Source organism: Cavia porcellus, unplaced genomic scaffold (assembly GCF_034190915.1).
Source record: "Cavia porcellus strain 051 isolate PalLab524CR breed Dunkin Hartley unplaced genomic scaffold, mCavPor4.1 scaffold_1, whole genome shotgun sequence".
In the NCBI taxonomy this organism is placed as follows: domain Eukaryota; kingdom Metazoa; phylum Chordata; class Mammalia; order Rodentia; family Caviidae; genus Cavia; species Cavia porcellus.
Genome location: NW_026947484.1, coordinates 79,380,844 through 79,396,085, shown reverse-complemented (window position 1 = coordinate 79,396,085; position 15,242 = coordinate 79,380,844). Strand labels below are relative to the sequence as shown.

The 15,242-nt window shown below is 32.6% G+C and overlaps 1 protein-coding gene across 13 annotated transcripts in view; it reads left to right on the top strand.

Moving 5' to 3' along the window:
* Positions 1-15,242, top strand: part of Rfx3 (regulatory factor X3) — a 289,321-nt gene that overhangs the window by 69,424 nt on the left and 204,655 nt on the right. The window contains exon 1 of one of the 13 annotated variants that reach the window (XM_063250455.1): positions 8,600-9,214. The exons of the other annotated variants lie outside the window; for them this stretch is intronic. The gene's annotated coding sequence lies outside the window, so the exon portion shown is untranslated. Of the gene's footprint in view, positions 1-8,599; positions 9,215-15,242 lie in introns of those variants that run through there. 13 annotated transcript variants of the gene reach the window in all.

Sequence of the window (15,242 nt, the reverse complement as noted above, 5' to 3'; positions counted from 1 at the left end):
GTACTTACGCACAAAGGATTTGTCTTGCCTCCCCATTTATTTATTTATTTTTTTGTATAACTGAAAATTCATACACTATATGATTATTGGATTATAATTCAGTACCATTTTATGGCTCAGATTGTTTCAGTTTTGCACATTAAGAACTCTTTTCTGTATCTTTTTGACATATCATTGTGATTTTGTATTACTTTCCTTTCTGATACTACAGTGTACTTCAGATTCAGCTCGTCTACTTCCTACTATCTATACTTCTAGAATTGGTTGTTTTGCAATGAGTGCAGGTTCCTTTTAGAAAAAGATAATATTAGACACCAAAACATGAATTCCAGGTTTAATTAAAGCTCTTTAAAAACCAAATAGTGAGAAAAAGAAAGCTTGAGCCATGGGAAATCAGGTCATTCCAGCAGTTTTTTTTTTAATTTGTTAGAATGTAAATTTTTGCCTCAGTTAATTGAATGGACTGTTACTAAGAAGTTTTAAAGGTAAACTCTAGGAAATTTTATTATTCTTTTGTTGTTTTTTAGAAATGTGCCTGTCTTCAGTGTCACGTGTATGTGTGTCTGTGACCACAAAACCTGATTTAAAACGTTAAAACATAGTAATTTGAAACAGGTTGAGATTAACTCTGGGATATTGGAAAGACTTTATGCTCCATTACAAAAATTATCAGGCAGAGTCTATGGAAACACATGCAGCTCTTATTTATCTGATAAATAAAGCTTTCTTTTGCAACACTAAGCATTTTAAATTTGTGTTTCCAACAGAAGATTCATAAACAATACTTTCTTAAGGAAAGAGACAAACAAAAAAAGAAAAAAATGACTTTTCAGTATTGTCAAAATATCTGGGTGGTAGTCATAACTGATTTTGTTGTTGTTTTGAACATTCTGTATTACAGATTTTGCCTTTCTGATTTTAGAATTGAGAATGTACTAACTTGGAATATTTACAGATAGATAAGGCAATTTTTTTTAAAGCTTGAATTTGTAATCTTAGTAGTACTGATGACCATTTGAGAGCATATGATTCAGATTTTGCACTGTCTTGCTAGGCACGTATTCTGTCTTACTCTATTGTCTATCATTTCAATAAACAAGGAGTATTTTTAAAGCTTATCAAGCGTCCGTATAATCATTGGCTCTGACAGGTTAATGTATAACCTGTAAGTTTTCAAGAAGAATTAAGCAGATATTTTTTCTAACCTGTATCAACATTATTTTAGGCTATTATGTTTTACTTTTCTTAGTTTAAGTGTGAAGAATAGTCAACTTTCAATGTCAAATAGACTTACAGTATACAGTTGCAATAAATAAGACACTCACCATTATTGAGGAAGAGAGCCAGGATGTAAAAAATGAAGTAGAGGAAAATAAAGAGATCTCTGATAAATACATAAACTCTTGACTCATTGTACAGAATAACTGTGAGGCAGAGATGCCCAGGGAACCCTAGGATGAATATCGCTAGAAAGCCTTAAGTAGGATGGAGCTGAGTGTAAAGATAAGAAAATGATAAATATGTACAGGTTCTGGTTAAGGATTGCTGGTGTCCTGAGGCTGATGGGTTGCTAGGGAATATGTGAGAACTCTTATTTGGGTTTCAGTGGAAATGGTGAAGACAGTGCCCAAACAAAATTCTGGGACATGGAAGAGGAAAATTAAATTTATTGTGTCCACAGTGTGTCAGATACAGTCCTCTCATATACTGTCAAATTCTTACATCAACTCTTTGAGGGAGGATATTCAATGCTTTTTTTTTTTTTTTTTTGTCGTCTTCATTTTTATCGGTACCAGGGATCGAACTCATGACTGCCTGCTTGCAAGGCAGGCACTTATGCCACTGAGCTAAAACCCCAGCCCCGAGGGAGGATATTATTAATAACAGTTTTATGTGAAATTAGGCACAGGGGAGTGAGAACACAGTGCAAACCACACAGCTACTGACTGTAAAATCAAACAACAACATTTTTATTTCAGAGTATTTTGTGGATAAAGACAGAATGCTGACTAGGTGTAACACAGGTTCAAAAATTTAGCACCCAGATCAACCATCTACTGACAGTTTTTCTGGAGATTGTGGGCTTACTTGATTAAGAAAAAGGAGTTTAAAATGGTTGCAGTTAGTTTAAGTAGTTCAGAACAGGTGAAAAATTTGTGTTATGGTCCTTGACTACCTTGGAAGGGCTGCAGAATGGAAAGAGAGTGCATGATGACAGATGATGTAGAAAGTGGACTTGGGGATGAGATTATTTGGTCATTTTAATGACCACCTAGCACTCACTTTGAATTGGACCCTGTGTCAGAATCTTCACCGACTGCAGAGAGAGTGGTTTTTAAATCTTCTTGGGGAGGATAATTTTTAGGGCTTTAGACAATGGGAAATCGGTTGTTACTGTATTAGTCCACTTGCGAATGGGAAATGAAAATAAAACTACTGACTTTTATGAAGGTAGTTTTTAAAAAATGGTGTGTTTATGTTTGCAGAGCAAATCTCAAGAGCAAATTAATTATATGTCTGCAGTTCTTGAAGTTAAATAGGATAAGTGAAGTAAAAGCGTGATTTAATTTTGCCTTATTGCTAGCCAAATCTCCAGGCTAGCTTCTTTTTCCTTTTAGTAAAAATGTTTGTGGTTTCTTGTCTTCCCATTTGCTCATGGTTGAGAGCTCTGTTAAGTTGTCTGTGAGTGTGTAAAGCCTGCCTGATTAAAATTGTTCATGAGACATCAAGCAGACAAGGAACTTTTAGCATAATTAAAAAAAAACTGCTAGCCTTTACAGATGAGATTTCTGAAATTTATATCCACCTGTAGGGAAAGCTTATGTAATTAGATCTGGTTCTCCTGAACCATTCTTATTTAATTCACCCATAGTGTCCTTTCCTTTTATGGAATAATATCTTCTCAGGCAGTGGATACAAGAAATCTTTAGAGAAGGCAGAACCATGATTCCCTTGACAGATCACAATGAGATAAGTTTAAAGAGCTCAGTATCTCCTTATGTGAACCTGTGCGTATCTGAAAGGAAATGTAGGAGTAAAGTTGAAGATGGTAATGGGAAAATCGAAACAAATTGCATATCCTGGATTCTCAGTCTAATTGAAAAAAATTATATCAGCTTTTGGGAAGTAATCTTCTTTTGTTTGATGGATGGCTTAGTCTAAAGTTTTTATTTTTGTCTTTTCATTTTGTAGTTCCCAAATTTTGCATTGCTGACTTCTGAAATCACTGTTACTCACATTTTACTCTCATGTTTCAGAAAAAAAGTTGATTATACTTCATGTGGTTTAAAATTGTGCCTCCTTTTGTCCCTTTGAAGAAAGTCCATTGCTATGGACTGTTTAGTACTTATGGAGTTCTTTAGTACTTAGGGAGTCGTTTAGTCTTCTGTGTGTTTCTGTAAAGACACTTTAGTTCTTCCTCCAAGTGAAACATTTTCTAGCATAAATCAAACTGATATTGCTGTAATGGGGTAGCGTTTTAGATGAAGATTACCAAAGTGTGATTTCTGTTTTTTTTAACTCACATTTATAAGGCATTAGTTACATAGACTAAGGGCTTTTGACATGGAATGCTTCTTTAGGGAAGGCATTTGTCTTGAATAAGTAATGCTTTATTTCACTCAGAATATTGCTTTAGAACATTTCTCATATAATTAAAACAATTTTTCCAATGGCTTTCAAAGCCTCTTAACTTTTTTAGTATCATCTTATTTTGCATTTTTAAAAATAATTAGTTCTGTCTTGATTTTAACATACAACAGCAGTGTCCAAGAAGAAACTAAGTTATTTCTGTATCAGGTTTGAGCAAGAGAACAAGATGATAAAAGAAATGCCTTAAGCCTGAATGTACTGTAAAGTAGCCACTATATTTAGGCTCATTTGAAGAAACTAATCAAAGTGACTGGCCAGGCATAAGAAATATTTTAATTTAAAGTCCTGAACTGAAGAAGAAAGGAAACTGAATATTTAAATGATAGTAGTTAGCTTACTCTCTTCTTTCGCTTTTTTCTTTTATTTTTTGATGTCTCATTATCTGTACAAGGAGAGCACTAAATAGGTTATATCTTGAAACAGTAAAATCTGAATAGTTTTATTTGTGGGAGGAGGTCACAAAGAGGTTATTCTTCTGGCATCTTCTTGACAAGTAATCAGAGTATTTCTGAATCTCCTGGTTTCCAAACATTTTATACCTTTGAGAATTAATTTTTTGCATCAATTTACATTTTATTTATGATTGAATAAACTGTAGACTGCATACTTAAGTAGGCAAGATAATAATGGTTTCAATTAATGTATAACTAGGGGTGAAATAATATGGAATTAATAAGGTACAGTATATATTATAATTGTGGCAACTAGCATATCTCTATTATGCATAGTACCATTTTTGTGCACCCCCTTCCCAAAACAACTTTCATTTCAGACACTGGTTACTATATCCATATGATTGCATTTGATTACCCTTGGGCACTAGAGATAGAAGGATGAGTGTATCTGTCTCTGAAGAGACATGTAGTTTGCTGGAAACAAACTAAATAATTGTCAGTATGAATAGAGTAGTGTACATGTAAAAAAAGGTACATGTTAGTCTGGCTGATATGTAAAAAGTGTCTCAAAGAGTAGAGACATTTAAAGTGATTCTAAAATGATGAGTTCATTCACCAAGCCAAAAGTAAGAAGAACATGGAAATTGTGATTGGGAAGTAAGAATACATATACTTCTAAAGGGTTATAAAATATTTTAGCATGTCTGGAGTATATACAAGTAATTGGAAGTAGATGGGAAAGCTGATTTCCTGTCCACCATGTTGGAAGGGGAACTTTATTGGAGTAATTGAAATTGAAGGAGTAACTTGAGAAAATTTATATTTTTAAAAGTTAAACTGGATAGGATTATAGGTGATATTGAGAGTGGGAATGAAAGACTGTTTACAGGGATCATTGGATGGCAGTAGATAACCATTGGATGGCAGTGAGCTATGGAGAATTCCTCTGTCATTAGGCTTTGGAGTCAGAAATACTTGAGTGTCGATCCTTGGTCTGAAGATATGGTGAATTTCTTTCAGTCTAAGATTTTTCATCTGCAAAACGAGGACAGTGCCTATCTTTTATTTATTTCTTTTTAACACAGGGTTTCCACTATGCAGTTCAGGCTGGCCTTTCACTCACTTTGTAGGTCAGGCTGGCCTTGAACTCACAGCAGTCTTCCTGCCTCAGCCTCCCTCTCTAGTGCTGAGATTACAGCATTTGCCACCAGCTCCTGCAGTGCTTATCTTAAATATTGTGTTGTTAATTTAATGTGTTAAAGATATGTCTTGCTTAAATTTCTAAAGCTATAAAATTGAATATAGCAATTGGTAACTAGTACTATTAATATTAAACCCAAAGTACTTAACATTCTATAGTAAATGTAGATGCTTGCTTCTCCAAGAAATTTGTAAATATTATAAAACTGTTTATCTTTGAAGCCTTTTTTATTGCTTTCCTTATGTAAAAGACAACTCAATGATTATTTAATATGGTGCATTTATTACCTTTGTTCATATACTCTGACATTTTAAACTATTCAAAGTGTTTGATGTTGATGAATAAAATTAACTTTCTATCCAAGCACAAATTATTTATTGTTTTTTTAAGTACACAATTAAAGATTGAGAAATACTACCGTTTATTCCAAATGGGAACTTTCCCTAGTTCTTACTGAACAGGCGATCAGTTGAGATTCTGCTTAAATTCTTCCTCTGACAGAGAGTACTTTACTTTTCACAAGGAGTCAGCTTCAGTTGTCAGTGTACTCCATTAGTGGTGTTGCTGCCGCTTCCTTTTAATTTCTACTCTGTGGATAATAGCTCTCATAAATCCAAATCTAATGCATATTTAATTTTCTGAGTTATCAGCCATTTGTCAAAAGCCATCATTCCTTTTTTAAAGATTCATTTCCAAGATTTTTAAATTTTATGATTGTTGATTTTCTGATAGTTTGGCTAAGGCATATTTTGACATATGATCAATACAAATGAAATGTGCAATTTAAAAAGTTTTTTATATGTTTCAGAAATAACTACTACCATCAAGTAAGCGAATATACTGTCATCGCAAAAGTTTTCCTGTGTCCCTTTATTTTTTTCTTCCTTGTGTATCTGTCTGCCCCAGCTGTCCCCAAATCAAAACTGTCCAATCATGTTTTCTGTCACTATGTATTTGTTCACATTTCTCCTAATATTTTATAAATAAAATAATAGTATACTTTTTGTTTGGTTTCTTTCATTTCACATGATTATTTTGAAATGTATTCATACTTATTGCCTGTAAAATAGGTCCTTTTTTAAAAATTGATGAATAGTTTTCCATCATATGGATATATTGCAACTAGTTTATCCATTCATCTGTTGAAAATTTGGTTTTAAAGTACCCAGTTATTGACTACCAATGATTAGTGTACATTCTTTTGGACAAATGCTTTCTTCACATCTGGGTAAATACCTAGGAATAGTATGGTTGGGCTATATGGGAGATTCGTGCTTAGAGTTTTAAGAAACCCCTAATCTGTTTTCACACTGGCTGCACCACTTTACATCACCACCAGCCTTGTATTAGAATTCCAGTTCCTCTACCTCTTAGCAGCCCTTGATATAGTAAGTCTTTTTAATTTAGTTATTCTAATGGGTATATGGTGTTTTCTGCTGGTGGTATTAATGTATGTTTTGCTGATGTTTGGTGATGTTAAACATCGTTTCATGTGATTATGTGCCATTTGTATATCTTTTCTGGTGTTTGTTCAAATGTTTTGCCAATTTTTAAACAAGTTGTTTTATTATTGAGCTCAAGAGTTCTTTATGTATGTTGTCAGTATTACTCTTTTACTGAATAGATGCTTTGTAGATCTTATTCTGCTTGTTTTTTCATTCCCACACATTGTCTTTCAGAGAGCAGAAATTTTCAATTTTTGTGAAGTCCAATTTATCAATTTTATATTATCTTCTTGTGATCATGTATAATAAAATTTGCCTAACTCAGGTCAATTACATTGTAGTCTAGAAGTTTTATAACTTTACTTTTTACTTTTAAGACTATAATCTATTTCTATAATGAACTTTTTACTTTGAAATAATTTTAGGTTTGCAGAAAAGTTGTACAGGTAGTACATAGAGTTCCCATATACCCTTATTCACTTTTTCCTATTATTAAAATCTTGTCTTACATAAAGGTGGTAGATTTGTCAAAACTAAACAGCCAAAATTAGTATGTTACTATTAACTACACCTTAGACTTTATCTGAATTTCGCTGGCTTTTCCTGTAATATCATTTTTTCGGTTCCAGAATTTATTACAGGATTCCACATTGAGGTTAATACTCATGTCTCCTTTATCTGCCCTGATACTTGATAATTTCTTCATCTTATCACTGATGTTATTTATTACCTGACTCAAAGTATTGTTAGCCAGGTTCTACAATGTAAAATTAATCTTTTTTTGCCCTATATTTTATTCTTTAGAGAAAATTAGTAAGGGTAGCCCATGCTCAAGGACTGGGTGGGGGTAAGGTGTAGTACAGAGGAGCAAATTATGTCCAGATGCATATTTACATAAACTATTTGAAATTGTTGTGTTAGAAATATTTACCTTTTCTTCACTTATTTTTTTAATCATTGATTAGTATAGGCTCATATGTCTTGATTTTATACTTTAGCTTGCAGTCAAATACAGTTTTTTTTTTTTTTTTTTTTTTTTTCTTTCAATTTGTTCTAGCTTAAGCCATTCAGAGCTCTATCCTCTCTGGGCAGGCAAACACTAGAACATAGTTCTGGTTTATCTTACATATTCCATGTCCCTAAAATAATCTATTTTTCAAAGGATTGCTGGTTTCTGGTTTTGGAGAATATGATTTAGAAACTAATATCTGCATACTAGATATGTTGGTTGCTGCCTCTGTATTGTCCTGTGTTTTAATTCTGTTGGCCATCAGAGCCAGGAAATATATATACATCTGCTCATACATGGATATGCACACACCTTAATTCTATTGGTATCTCTCCCATTCATATTTGTGTTAAGCTAAATGTGAGTTCGTGTTGATGTTTCTGACTTCAGTCTAATACCATGTGATTCATTTTAGCTTGGTTTATTGTTTATCTCTAATGTCGTCCATCAACAGTGAGAAACATGGCTCCCATCATCCATTTACTTGCTAGTTTAACCAACTATACATGTGAAGCAGCTACAGAGTTGTTAACCTATACCTTACAATCCATTTGAGTTAATTTTTGTATATGGTTTGAGGTATCGTTCAAAGTTCATTCTCTAAAACTGCAGCCATTCAGTTATTCCAAGAAAATTTATTTAAAAGGCTACCTCTCTTGGGTTGCCTTTGTATCTTGGTTAAAAATCGATTACCTATTCATGTGTGGGTCAGTTTTGAAATTCACCTATCTTCTATTGGTGTGTTAGTCTATCTTACAACAATTTCTGCATGAAATTAGGAATTACCATGTCAATTTATTTAAAATAGAATTTATAATTAACTTATCAATTTTATTAAAACGGATTTAGATTTGGACTGTGAAATTTTAGATCAGTTATAGAAGAACTGACATTTTAACACTGTTGAGCCATGTAATCCATGAACAAGTTACACATCTCTATTTAGGTCTTTCACCTTTCTGAGAAATGTTTTTGTAGTTTTCAGCATACAGATTTTGCTTATCATTTGCCAGATTTATCCCTAAGTATTCTGCATTGGTTGATGGAATAGTAAATGGTAATGCTTTTGAATTGCAACTTCCAATTTTTGGCAGTTAGTAAATAGATGTACCAATTGATTTTTGAGTATTGATCTGTTATTCTGCAACTTTGTGAGAGTCACTAGGTCTTGTAGTTATTTAATGGTTTCTGTCAGATTTTCTATATAGAAGATCATGTGAGAAAAGTTTGCTTTTTTTTTTTTTTTAAATTTAGGCTGGCTGGCTGGCTGGCTTTCTTTCTTTCTTTCTTTTTGCCTGATTTCACTAACTAAAACCTCCAGCCTAATATTGAAGAGAAGCAATAAGAGTAACCATCTCTATCTTGGTCTTGATCATAGAGAAGTATTGACTTATTTACTTTCAAATATGGTGTTAGCTGCAAGTTTTTATGTCTCTTAAATTAGGCTGAAGAAATCGCTACTTTTCTGAGAATTTTTATCAGAAATGGACATTGGATTTGTTTCAAATAGTTTGTAAGTACCATTTACTTATTTTTCTATTCTCATTATGAATCACCTGTTATACTAAGTAATTTTTACAGCATGTGTTAAATTGTAAAAATAATCCTGAAGAAGTACACTTTTTTTTTTTTTTTTTTTTTTTAAGCTAGAGAAAGCAAGTCTACAAGGACTTCATGAATACAGTACTCTCCTTATAGATTTTAGTGAATGTCATCATTAGGTCATCCACAGACTTGTTAAACCAACATGTTCAACGGTGTGTGTATAGTTTCCTCTCTATATCTGTGTCTACTTTTGTTTTTCAGTTTATTGCATGTCTCATTATATAAGTTGGAAAATATTTTCTTCTCTGCAATGTTTTAGAAAATTGTTAGTATTGTTAGTGCTAGTTAACCAAGATACAAAGGCAACCCAAGAGAGGTAGCCTTTTAAATATTTGATAGGAGTCACAGTAAAGCTATCTGCCTCTGGAATTTTTCTTCTGAGAAATTTTTTAAACTATATTTTCTTTAATAGGTATAGGTATATACATATCTTTTATTTGTTTTAAAGTGAAATTAAATAATTTTAATTTGTCAAGGTTGATCATATCTTTTTAAATTGTCATTTATCGGCATTAATTTGTTATAATATTCCCTCAGTATTGATAGACTCTAGTGATATCATTTTCAATTTTACACTTGTTAATTTTTGTCTTTTAATTTCTAATCAGTTTGTCTATAGGTTTGTCAATTTTATTGACCATTTAAAGGGATGAAATTTTTTACTGATTTTTTCTGTTTTCTGTTAATAATTCTAATATAATTCATTTTTTTCTATTTACTTTAGGTTTAATTTGCTGCTTTTCTGCTTTCTTAGGATAGGAGCTAAGGGTATCCAAACCTTTTTACATTTTTAATCCAGCATTTAGTAGTACAGTTTTAGTGACAACCTACAAATTTTGATATGATGTATTTTTATTTTCACTGAATTAAAATATATTTGACTCTTCTCTTTTATTTTTTTCTCTCTGTTCCTTTGGTAATTTACAAGTATCTTTAGTTCCAGAATATTTTATGTTTTCCAGGAGTTTTTATTTGTTACTATTTTATAATTTAATCATTTCTGAACAGATAGTGTATTTTGACTTGAATTCCTTTAAATTTGACTTGTTTTATGGTCAAAATAGCATCTTCTCTGATTTTTATCAGTTTTTGCTTCATGTATTTTGAAGATTTCCGATTAAGTGTATAAAAACTCAGGTCTATTCCATCCTCTTGATAAACTGATGACTTTATCATTATGAAGATATTCTTCATATCTCTGCTAATAGTTTCAATCCAAAATCAATCTCTTCAACTGATACCATTGTGGCCACTTAAGGTTTCTTTTGATTGGAGTTAGTGCGAGTGACTCAGTGGAGCTTGGGCTGATTACCCATGAAGATGTCTGGGAGAAGCCAACTTGCCTTCCTGGACTTATCCTTAGCTATATTGATTCAGAATCTTTTCATCCATTTTATCCTGAGAGAAAGAGAAAGAGAAAGGTACACTAGAGGGTGGGAAGGAGAATGACACAAGTTTTTCCCATTTCTATCTGTCTACCCACCCAAAAGAAGAGTTGGTAGAATATATCTTTCAAAAAATTGAGATGCACCTTTTCTATATTATTTTAAGGAAGTGTATCCAACATGTCATCTGACAAGGGAGGATGGTCTTGTAATTTCTATAGGGAAGGGAATTCCATGAGCAGGGAGAAAGGAAAAATGAAAGTAGGTTTGAATAGTGCTATTTTAAAATCAGATATGAAATGGACAAATCGGTACTTTTTGTTCTCATACTAGGATATAAAGAGGTGTAAGATCCGTGTGTGGGGTCCCTGGAGGCTTATACCTGAAGTAGCTTTATCTATACCCTAGCGTAGAACTAAGGAAAAAGAACTCCGTTATCCCTTGCTTGAAATTGCTTTCCTTCTAGAGGATTTCCTTGAAGTAGCGTTGTCATCAGATGATTTTTGGTTAAGTAGCGCTATTTTCTAGAAGATATGCAAATCAGAGTATTCTTGTTCATTTTGTATTCTAAGTCTAGCTCTTAAAATCTCAAAGAGCAGAATGTGGTACAACCCTGTTAAATGCAGGTGCTTTCTGCCCTGTTTATTTCAGACAGTTGGATGTCTATGATATTTAAGATTGATAGTTTGAAAGCTGAAGAAAGATGCCAAAAACTGAATGTCTCCAGTACAGTGGAGCCTATAGTCTAGTCTTCATGAATATTAGGGCAGTGTGCCAAGTAAAGCTGACTTAATTTTGCAAGCAGGAGCCCTTTACAGAAGGATTCATGGTAATTAACAAATTTAGAGTGCAATATTTTCTTTCATTAATTTGGCAGAAAACAACTAAATATCTACAGCAGGAATGTTTTTGACATTTTCATTTGCTTTTTGGGAAAATAATGAATACTTTGAATTGGGCTATAAAAACTGCTAAGATTTTGTCTTTTATAATTTTGTAACAAAAAGTGGTAATTCAATTAGCATTAAAAAATGAAGTAGGACTACTTGGGTAAAGGAGTGACCAGAATTAATTGATGTTTTAAAGTGATTGGCTTTTAGGAGAATCTCAGTGAGTTTATTGGCTCAGGCTTATTGCATTTTGCATCTCCTTATCTGTATGTCTGAACAGTAGGATTCCATTTGTGGTGACAATTTCATATATTTCCTCTGTTCTTAAGTTCATTTCTGCTCCAAATATTGTTTAGCATTTCCTTTTCTTCTGTCTCTCGGTTTAAAGAGATGTTTGTTATAGAATTATTAACTGTTAACTTAAAAAATACTCAGAGATAGCCACTTAGCATAAGGTATTTTCAATAAATTTGTAACTAACAGTCTACTGGGCAAAAATTTCCCTGAGGAATTAAAGGAATATTTGTTTCAGAGTCCATTAGTCTTTATAGAATTATTTGCTAATGGTGATTTTTTTCCACTAAAAAGTATAATCTATTTTGATAATACTCATACCTTTAATAAATTCTAGATATTAAGAGCTTGATAACTTCTCTTTATAATACTTATCCTTTCTGCAGTTTTGACACACTTTATATTTTCACCTCTATTGTCTATACAAGCTAGATCGTTTTGTTAGAAAAACTTCGTTTTATTTGTAAAACTTATTTGTTAGTAAATATCAGAAACTTATTTTAGTTTATCCATATCAGAAATGTGGAAGAATATTGGGTTAGTTTCTGAAATTCATAGAACAGCTTGACTTTACAGGAAACTAGAATTCACCATCAATAAAACCATTAGAAACTGGGATGTTACTCTTTCATCTTTTATGCCTGCTTCCATCTACATATTTCTTCCTTCACATTTTATAAACTTGTAATTTTCAGTGCTTTTAGATACACTTGATCAAAGATAGTTACCCACCAATAGTGTTATCAGTTAGAATGACAACCATAAAGAGACCAAAGTCCAGTCCTTATTCTAAAAATTCCAAGACAATGTAGAGCAAGATGTCTACTCTAGTTCTAATCAGTTGTAGCCTAAAGGGCAACATGATAAAGTATGTTAGGCTCCTGCAGTCCTCCTCAGAGGGCAGTGTTTTCAAGCTGGGTAGGCACTGTAAGAGAATGTCTGTCTTCTAAAAATAGGAAGTTGTCTATAAATAATAGTATGCTTACTCAGTCAATATAAATCTTTGCATAAATATATCAGGAACTAAGCTAAATGGTAGTGATTCAGTGGTAAATGTGTTGTAAACAGTTCTTTACTTTCAGAAGTTTATCTCTAGGAGGTTAAGTGGAATTTTAAAAAACTAGAAAACAAATAAAATAATTATAAAATGGTGTAAGTATTTTGAAGAAGACCTATAATGCCAACATAGGGAACAACATTTGTTGTTAGGGGGTGGTTGTAGAAAAGGGAAGATACAATACATTCTGTACTATTTTCTAAAGAGGTAAAAATATGTTTAGATTTGAAGGAATAGGGAAGATGTTCCTATCAGATAAAGTAGTATGTTATGTACAGGGGACTGAGCTACCAGAAACATAGAAAGCCTAAACAAATCAAAGGTCATCATTATGGAAGAAAGAGCTTAGAGACAGTTGTGGATAACATGAGCTTTTGTACTGTCTTCTTGAACAAAGACTGTGATGTAACTCACAAGATTTGATAGAAAACCTAAATGGTTATGCCTTGACTTGTGCTAGTTTGTTGTTATGCCCTCTTTTATCTCAATCTCCTTTTTAAAAAATTATTTACTTTTTTATTTTTATCTTTTTAATTAAGGGAAAAATTAAAAAAAAGCAGGATGCATTATAGTAACCCACTTTGATTTCCTATTAACTTGATTTGAAACCTTGTATAGCCCTCACCATCTTGCTTTGACTGATTTTCCTCTATTCTGCTTTGCTGGATAGTACCAAGTTCGAAAGTATAGGCAACAACTGTAAAGACAATAAGATTCATTATGACGCCCATTCCGGTTGACTATTATCTTCTTTTAAAATCCTGTAATGTCTCTAATGTTTTGGTTTTATTCTTTACTGTTTTGTTCAATTTTATTATAACTGATGATATAGGCAATTCTTTTTAAGATAGCAAGAGGCAGTATGGTAACCATTGTTGATCACCTAGTATTTTGTTTTTACATTATCTATTATGTCCATCCTTTTGATTTGACTGACTCTGTTCTGTTATGGCACATTTGGTTTTACTGTCTTCAAAAGAAAGTAATAAGAACTGTGGGAGTAATAAAACCCAAAATGTGTAATTGTCATTGTACAAAAGAAAGGAAAAGAAAGTGCTCTAAAGAATATAACTGCATATATATTTAAGTGTATAAGATAGATAACCATATTACTGAGTTTTGTTGGATCATTGAACCAAACTGTTTCCAGTCTCACTGCTTGAAAGTCCACTTTATATGCTTTAATTTTGTGACTCGAACAGCTATTTCTAAGATAACAACATGTAATCTATTAATTAATGATTTCCTACTGTTTGTTTTCTGAAATTCTGTATAACTTGTACCCTTTTTCTATTTTTTTCTTTTTCTCCTTAAATAAAAAAAAACCTGCTAGATTTGATAAGCTTAAATGCTAAGGTGAACATAGATAAGGAGCCCCATAATGATATGCTTAACAATGATATAAGAAAGAGCATAGTATCCTATTGGAAAATTAATCTTTGTTATTCTTTGCTCCTTGAACAGATATTTATTCAGTAGTTTATTATGTGCCACGGACTGTTCTCTTCACCGAGCCTAGTAAATTGTGAGATCTCTTTTCTCATGAAACTTATCAGATCCATCATCCTCTGCAATAGCTCAGATCAGCGCATCATCCTCTCAATAGTTGCAGCATTAATCACTTGGGAGATTGATAGAAATGTAGATTCGTACCCTTCTTCCAATACCTGCTGAATCAGTCTTAAGATACCAATGGGATCGGTAATTATTGAGACTGGCAACAGACCTAGCCAGGGGTTAGCTAACTATGACCTTCAGGGAAAATTCATCAGGGAGCCTATCTTTTAAAAGTTTAATTTTAAACTGATAGATAAATATAGAAAAATTGTACATATTGATGGTATATCATGTAAGGTTTTGATACCTGGATATGTTGTGCAGTATTTAAATGAGAGTAAGTGTACTCCTCACACTTTTATCAGCTATATTATTTGTTTACACATTGTCTTGGCTGCATTTTTCCTTTTTTTCGGTACCAGGGATCGAACTCACGACTGCCTGCTTGCAAGGCAGGCGCCTATGCCGCTGAGCTAAATCCCCAGCCTGGCTGTATTTTTAATACAGTACTGGATTTGATTATTTGCAACAGTGATGCTTTGGCCCACAAAGCCCATTTATTGTTTGGCCCTTTACAGATAAATGTTCTAGAAGATAGACATATTTGCTTAGAATGTAAGACATAATAATTTATACTTTGTAAGAAGCGTTATACAGTAGTATGAAAAGCAGTACTTTTAACATTTTTAGCCTACAATCTGCAATCCAAATGTGGTACATTAAAGATTGGTATATAAAACATATTAAAAGTTC